Below are 9,068 nucleotides of genomic sequence, written 5' to 3' on the forward strand. Positions count from 1 at the left end.
CCCTAAGTTCATCAGAGTATCAACTCAGTGTGTGTTTTCTTCCCCCGGTGGTGGATACAGGTGTCATTTTAAATACTTTGATAACTATTAATAAAATCACTGGTGTTTAACAGGTGCAATCAACCAGGTCTGAAATTAAACCTGCATTAAAAGATTTTTGTTGGCCACTTGGGGGCAGCAGAAACAAGTTGTAAATACATCACTGACCTATTATCATTTACTTTGGTTCATTTTATTAAGCTCTGTCTTTCTTCCTTCGGACTACGGGAACAAAGACGTGAGCTGTTCAGTGTCTCCTCCCGGGTCTGTCTAATGTGAAGGCTGATTAGCACCATAGCTAGGCTAACGTTGGGTAGCTAGGATCTTCCTGCAAGGCATACTGGGTAGACTCTACCACACAAGTGCAGGACGGATCGGGCAACTGGGGAACGATCGGGTACTGGCAGTCTCCACCAACTCCTCAAGGAAATATTTGTCTCTTTAGCAGCTAAATGCTCCACTGTGTTCACCAGCTAGTCGCTAACGGTCTCTGTCTGCCGTCTGATGCTGGCAGGTAGTGTACAGTGGATAGCTTTTTTGGTGAACAGCTTCCTGCTGGGATTGAAAACGATGTGAATGAGAACAGTGCGAGTGAACGAAACAGAAAAGTTGAGGGTTGCTGAAATTCCCTATAGAGCCGAGGGAAACGGCAAAGTCTTGTGATAATTCTCTGTGGGTTTGTCACTACGAGCTTTTACATTACACAATGTATTTTGTTTGATTCATATGAGAGAGAGAGAGAGAGAGAGAGAGAGAGAGAGAGAGAGAGAGAGAGAGATAGTCTCTGACCCTAACCCAGAGACAATAAAACAAGGGTGCTCAAATCAAGCAATCTGATTGGTTCATAGCGGTGGTATGTGGTTACAACCACTTGTGTGACGGCATGGTTGAAAAATACAATATCATTTCTGCCACTTCTCTCTTCCCTTTGGTTCCGGTTTAAGATGGAGTGTCATGTGGTGGAGGGTGACTGATGGAGAATGTGGGCATTAACATGCTGAGGACACAGGAGACGTGGCACTGAAAGCATTAATGGAGTGACTGTTTCTGAAAAAAGGAGGGCTGATGTGATTGCAATCGGTGCCAGGGGAATCATTCTGCAGGAGCCGACCATGCATGCTGTATAGCTGCCCATATTACACATTTATATGTATTTGAGAGCTATATTGGTTCGCCCTTTCAGTTGCAGAGTTTACGCCTCACACTCACGTGCAGAGATATGCAGTCATCATCTATGACAGAGCACTCCCACCCATCACGTTTCTCTTCATTTGTCACTCAAACACCACCGGTTAACACAACGCACCCACGCGCCCTCAAGAAAGAAGTGTGGGGGGAGTGTTGTAGAGCATGGGGGAAGGATGAGCGGCAGAGATATGCATCCCCTGTGCGCACGATGGCAGTGATGTGTGGAGCAGGACAAAGAAAGGATGGAGGGTGGGAAAAAGGGAGCTAGGGATGGAGATGTTGAGTGGCTTTGAGGAAAGAGAGGATTTAAGGATGCTGGAAATGGCAACAAATGGCAATAGGTGAGGATGAAACATTTTTAAAAAATGGGGAAATATGGTGCATGCTCCTTTGAAGTAAAAAAAACAACAACAACAAAAACAAATGTTCTCACCTCGAGTGGTATCAAGCGATTTCTGCTGAGGTTAATGGAATTTCGTTTGTGGCGCTCGCAGGACTGAATGCAATATTTTCATTTCCCCTGCCAGCATCTTTAACATTGGAGCACCATTAATTGTGGGATATTCCCTCAAGAAAGTCTGCTGAATTGCAGTCTCAATGAACAAGTGCAGAAATGGCTCAAAAAGGCCATGAGAGGGCCCTCGGGCACTTTGTGATTCCACATCAGCCTTAAACATTGTGTTTAGCAAACAAATATGTCTTTGTAGAAAGTAGTAACCATGAAAAATGATCTACTACTATTAGTTGGATTGGATGAGCAAATTAGCGAATGTTACATACTGGAGTGGAGGCAGATTCATTTTCTTGAGTGAAAAAGGAAAGAACAGTGGAAGGTGAGGTTGAGTTTCACACCTACTACAACAGTTTAGATTACTGCGTTTCCTTCCTCTCCTGCATGGTCTACACTTTATCTTGCTGCTTGTTGCCCCAGGCCTGTCCCTCTCCATTACCCCCAGCCCTCACCTATCTCTAATCCATACAGTGGAGGAACACCACTGGGGGATTGTGGTCTGCAAACAGGGCTTTGTTCCAACAAAAGGGTCACGGCTTTGTTACAACACTTGTATTTGGCCTTAAGGAAACGTTGTTTCATAGCAAGTGACATGAAACAAATATGGTATTCATTGTCTCTTTAATTGACTCAAACATTTTACGTATTGATTTTTCAGGGTTTAATCCCGCTGCTTTGTGCCAAGGTTGGCTTCCTGTTTCATTGCCCTGAACAGTTGTTGCAGGCAGAGGGAAACAGCGGATGCTGCAATATATTATTATCCATCAATGAAGGAAACATGGTAGTGTGGACCCCGCCTGCACCCCCACCACATCCTGCGCTGTCTTTCCCCCTTTATCTCCCCTCCCCTCTCTATCTGTTTAATCACACAGAGCCATATGGATGCACAGTGTGTTGTATTAATTAGACCCCGGGGTGTGGCCACACACCGGGGACTGGAGTGACTCTAGCAGTTGCTATGAAATCTACCTCCCAGCATAAACTGGGAGGATGGAGATACAGAAGGTGAGCTGAAGATGGGTCACAGGCAGCTAAATATTTCTCTGGTACGAGCCCTGCTGCAATGGAGATCAGCTGGTATTGGCATGCTGGTTGTGGCTGACTGCTGGCAGAGCATCAGAGCAGAACGTCTCACAAGGGAGGAATGAAACTTGTGTTGAACTGAATGTAAAATGATTCAATGTAGTCACGAGGAATATCATTTGGATGAAAATCAAGTCAACAAACTGAATATGTAGATTGATCAATTTGGAAAGTTAAAACAATTTAGTCCAGATCAAATTGTTTAATCCTACAGTTGAATGTTTGCCACAAAAATAAATATATATCACGTTCAGCTACTCAAATTAATCTCACTGCAAATATTCTATTTGTATTGTGTTATTTGCCACCCCGGCTACAAGATTTGACCGTATTAATTGTGAGAACATGTTTTCATTTGCTTGTCTGTGTGTGTGTGTGTGTGTGTGTGTGTGTGTGTGTGTGTGTGTGTGTGTGTGTGCGTGCGTGTGTGTGCGTGCGTGTGTGTGTGTATGTGGGTGTGGGTGTGTACGTGTGCATGCGTGTGCATGTGTGTGTGTGTGTGTTTTTGTGTGCGTGTGTGTGTGTGTGTGGGTGTGTGTGTGTGGGTGTGTGTTTGCGACAGATAGACATATAGAGAGATAGAGCGAGAAAGAGAAAGAGAAAGTTTAAAACAGAGACGAGAAAGAAAAGATGCCTAACGGCGCAAACAAAAAAACAAAGGAATAAAAGTTTACATATGCAGCTACGTATGTGCATGTAGGAAAGAAAGCAAGAAAGATGTTGACCCTGCTGTGTGTGGAAGTAACCTTATGTATTTGCCCAAACTCTTAAGTGTTGTGAATTCCTAAGTCCTACGAGTCTCGCCGCTGAGGGACCGCAGACCTGGGTGGGCATCAGGTCCAGCTGCTTGGTCGGTGAGGTGGGCCGCTTGAACTAAGCAGCCAGCGCAGGGAGGCCTAAATGTGGAGCAGTTGGGGGTGAGGTCAGCTTAAGGGGTCACAAAGAAAGGGGCAGATACGTGTCAGTGTTTGCCCAGCTGTCCTCTGTGCAGTTGAAAAGGAAGTAACTGGATAGAGATGGGTAGGAGAGGGGATGGGTGTGATGCTCTAATTCAGTGTTAATGATGTCCAAAGGTGTCTGACAGACAGGAAGTGATTTAAATTGTGTGTATTATAGCTACCGGTATGTCTCCTCCTGTCCATAGAGCCACAATAACATACGTTTGTCAACATACAATGAATGCAAATCCCTCAAGCTCTACTGTGTGTTTTAGCATCTTTCATCTTGATTTGGTTTTAATGTTTTTATCAACGTGATTCATCAACAACGTTTCCAGAAAATACAGGTAACAGTTTCACCCAAAAAAGCACTAAAAACCCAATAAATGCTACCTGCAGACAGACACAGGTATCTGGTATTATCTAGCTGGTGAACATAGATAGATATTTCCCTCAGGAGTTGGTGGAGACCAAAACAGAGCTAAAAGAGTGTGAATTCTGGTCATATATTCATCATGTGGCCTTAAACATAACTTTAAATTAATGATAATGATGCTCTGTAACAGCTGGATGTGCAGTTAGGGAACTGATTGCTAACAACATGCTACCAAAGGTCCTTTTACTAGTTTTTGGTTGTAGTTGTAAGCTCTCGAAGACCATTAGATATGTTTGAAAGCTCCAAAAGCTAATAAGTTGTTGTTTTGTTACCTAAAATTCAAATTAGCCTCAACGCGATCAGCAACAAGATTAAAACGCTTACGTTGATAGCGGTGTTAAAGAAATACAAAATACATTAACGATTGAAAGGTTGAAGTTGCAGTGTCTGCAGTGTGTCTCATTTGAACTCTCTTCCATTTGGGTCACCTTGAAGCTGCAGTTCATATACTGTAGTAAGATTAATTGTGTGTGTATCAACAGTTTATGGATGTTTTAGCTTGTGGTAATACAATTTAAAGGAGCCAGCGTTGCTTATTTCTTGGCTCAATATGTGGTCACTAATGTTCACTGCTCTGATGTTCTTCTAGCGGTCACTATAATCCTTTCAAATGTACCCTCCATTATTCTCCTGCCCTCTCAGGAGTCCCAGGAGAATTCATCTGCTTTATGAAATCCTGTGAAACAAGCATCCAACATGCAGATCCTTAATCCTCTATCAAACATGGCCACATGTATTAGATGTTTTAGGTTTATATTTAGATATTTTTTCACCCGTATTTCATTCCTATTTTTCACATCTACTTGTAAGGTGTCTGCTATTAAAGCAAGGTGTACTACCAGATCACATTTGTAACCCTCTCTTGTCAAACTAAAGAAGACTTCTTTTTTTTCATGTATACAAGTTCTTTGAAGCTATAGGACCACAAACAAACAAATATGAAGCTGCTGAGCTTGTTTTCATTGACAACCCAAACAAATAAAGATGAGGACCGGCCTGAGGGTCCACTTTAATCCTGTTGTTTTACTCTAAGATTGGATCATGTGGAATGATTGCATTGCTCTCAAATTGCATCATCACCCGCAGGATGAAGGCTAGTCGGCCTAATGGATGGACTTACTTCTGTGCTGAAACACAGGGCCAATTTACAAATGTCATGTGATGAAGAGTCGAGAGCGTGGAGAGATGAGTGGATGGTAGGGTCACAGGTGGAGGTCGCCATGGTTGCTGGTTCGTCTTAGCAAATTAGTGGGCTTGTGTGGAGGCGAGGTGAAGGTCAAGGTGGTCACCGCTGCTACCCTCACCCACCTCCACCATGTTCCTCTGGTCCTTCTTAACCATTGACAGCTCACTCAATAACCATTCCTCTAACCGGACATGAAGTGGGTGGACCCCGCTGGGCTGCTAATCGCACAATCAATAGTTGACCATAAAATACCATGAGCTCACCAGAGGGATCTATTAGTATAAAGAGTATAACACTAACTGAATCACAGCTCATAATGATATTAAGGGGCAGAGACTACAAGAATAACACACACTATAATAGTATTATATGATGTATACTTTATGGTCATTTCTATACACAATTTAACAACTTTATAATTGTATTTTTTGCCAAAAATAATTTTTCAGACTCCATCATGAATGCACCTGACTGGCCTTTATCCCATCTCTGCAGACATTCCAGGGACTCTTTACGATGGCCTTTTCCTTTGTTGTGCCTAAATCGCACAGTGCTATTGGTCTCCATGTTTGGTAATGTATGGATGATGAAACACAGACACATAGTCACACACACACACACACACACACACACACACACACACACACGTATACCCTTATACACGCACACACACTATGTGGAAACGCCAAGATTATCTCAGTCCACGGGAAAGAAAAGCATTGCCACCTGATGGTCATTTGGAGGCACTGCAGCCTTCAGAGTTCACCTCAAATTTTCCACAAGATGTAACCTAAACTTTTTTCATATTATTTCTTAGTTTTACAAAAGATACCTACAAATAATAAAAAATCAAATAAATAAGTGAAAAAAATGCTCTTATTCCAGTTTACCAGTGACTTTTCCTAATTGTTGATGATTGGGAACTGATGACATGTTACAGAAGATACATACAATGTTGCATTATTTCTGTTTGAGGTCTGTTTGAGGTCTGCCATATACATAAAATATGTGGCGCCACGTCTGCCACATATTTTATTTCTTTGTTTATAAATTACTTTTTGGAAAACAAAATGAATATTTAATCATCCATAGACACTTTATACTTCATTATATAACAACGATTATTTAGGCTCATGCATTTATATGGTCAGTAGTAGGTTACCATTTTAATTGTTTTCTACAAAATGTTTTCTCAATGATGTCAAATGAAAAGAAATAAAATGTTTAAACCGACGGTAACTTATTTCTTTGACCTCTTGAAGGCACCAGAAACAAGTTGTGAACACAACATTGAGCTATCATCTCCTTTTAAGTTTATTTGATGAACTTATTTGCAACAGTTGCTTATTTACAAATCGAGTTTACGGTAATTTTCACTCTCTGTTAACTCTTCAGGGAAATATCTGTCTCTAACTAAATGATCCTTTCTGCTCACCCAGCTAGGAGAAAACTGTGTCTGTCAGATACTGTAGTGTGTGTGTGTGCGTGTGTGTGTGTGTGTGTTGGAACGGTGATCGACTATCTTGGTGAGTATTGCTGATGAGGGTGCAGTCTCTTTACCATGTCGATAGAAACAGACCTGTATCTCAGTGACAAGATGCACACACACACACAAACACACACAGACACACACTCTTTCTCTTTGCAGTACATATGTCTTTGTCATAACAAGCCTCCAGCTTCTTCTTTAGCAGTTTGCAGTGTCTCACCCAGCTTTGAGGGATCAGTTTGGACGTATGTGTCCAGATGCTCATGCATCCAATCAATTTGTCAACACTCCTCGGGGGGAAACGCTCCGAGTCCCCCTGCCCACATTCTGCATCCGCTGACTTAACCTCCTACACCTGTAACCTGTAGACGGCTCTTCGAAGCTGCAACATAAACCGCCCCTGTGTTGTTATTGATTTGGTGCTAATGTGGTTTAGAGCAATACTGTACCATTGGTTTGGTCCGCCCCAGCAGTGGTTTTCTGATGGTTGAGTTACCTCAAACTTCAGCGTCAGAGATTTGAATTCAGGGCTCATCATCATGGTTTATGACCCTCTTGTATTTGATGTGAATTAAGCAGCTGCTGGTGATTTAGATGTCATCCAAATGTGAAATGAAAGAAAAAAACACATTTATCTCCTTTTTATGGTGGTACTTTGACCAACTAAAGATGACTGGGTGAGTGGAGGACCATAAACATTCACCTGCTCTCTCTCCTTCTCAGTCACACGCATCTGTTGCACTGAAACATCAGCTGATGTGAGTATTTAAATGATGGCATATACAAAAATGTTAGCATGAATACAATTAAGCATACGTACAGTAACTTACAGCTGCCTGTGTGTGTGTGTCCGTGTATGTGTGGTTTTAAGAGGGGTAAAAATGTGGATTGATTTTCAATAATGAGTATTATGAATATGGTGAGTTGTGCTACAAAGAGCAATCATATAATCATACTGAAGTCCTCCACCTTTATTCAAATCAAATAATCTTGAATAATTCATGATGCATAACACAGGGCAGAACTGTTCATTTGGAGATGGAATTTCAAAGCTTCCTCACTCGACTCTACTTGTTAATTCTCAGCGTGCATAATTGCATATGCTTCTACAGCGCAGAACAGAGAGCAGCGGGTCCTGCATTCACATTCTAATAAATGCCAGAAGCAATTATATTTTCCATCGAAATGTTGAATTTATCAAGTGTTTTGAGTACAAATAATGTGACAGCAAACTGTACAGGTAATTATTGTGTTCCTCGTTTAGCACTATGATAAAATGTGTTGCCGTCACACAATTTAAGAAGAGATGAATTCATCTCTGGAGGACAGTGTGTCCCTTAAATCTCACACTCTCCCTCTGAACTCATCATCTCGATGGACGCTCACAGTTCCTCTCCTTCCCTTCATGTGCTGCTGCTTCTTGTTTCTCCGTCCCTCTCTCTCCTTCTCAGCCGATGCAATTATGGAAATATGTTTTGGTGAAATTGAATTGGACGTACTGGAGAGGTGAATTTGTTGTCCGCCAATTTAGATCACATCGCTGTTCCTCAGGTCTGTGCACAGTTGGATACCTACAATATCACACAGTCCTGCAGCTTCCCAGCTTTAATTTGAGAAATATGCTGATGTTTGCCTCCCCTGTAGTGTTTTTCAAATTAGCATTTCAATAGCTGAAGGTGCCACATGTAGTTTCCGGAGAGATAATGCCTGTCAAGCACATGGCAATAACGCTGAATGAGGGAGTCTTTCCTCTTCTGGCTTTTCGCTCAAGTTCTGAATGGAGACACTTAACTGTTAGAGTCAATTCCACGGCTGCAGACACATCCAGGGATTGTCTGCTGCTGCTCAGTATGTATGAGCAATCAGAATTACCTAGTCTTCAATTAGTCTCTCTTGCTTCACGCTTGAGCTGAGCATTGATTTGAGTATGCTTAAGGAATAAAACAAGTGTATCTCTCTCTCTCTCTCTCTCTCTTTCTGAGATTATGTATTCATCCCTCTCTCCTCAACACCCCCAACAGTGGCTGTCTCCTAGAAATTAAGTTTATACACCACAACTTTGTTTTACCTTTGGTATATGCTGCCAAGTTGCTGTTCAGTGACCTCTTTTTACTACATGCCTGTAGGAACGTGATCAAAGTTTGAATCCTGAGCCCCGTGTGTGGACATGTTGGGTCAACAAAAACAATTTGGTCATG

Source organism: Cyclopterus lumpus, chromosome 3 (assembly GCF_009769545.1).
Source record: "Cyclopterus lumpus isolate fCycLum1 chromosome 3, fCycLum1.pri, whole genome shotgun sequence".
NCBI lineage: Eukaryota > Metazoa > Chordata > Actinopteri > Perciformes > Cyclopteridae > Cyclopterus > Cyclopterus lumpus.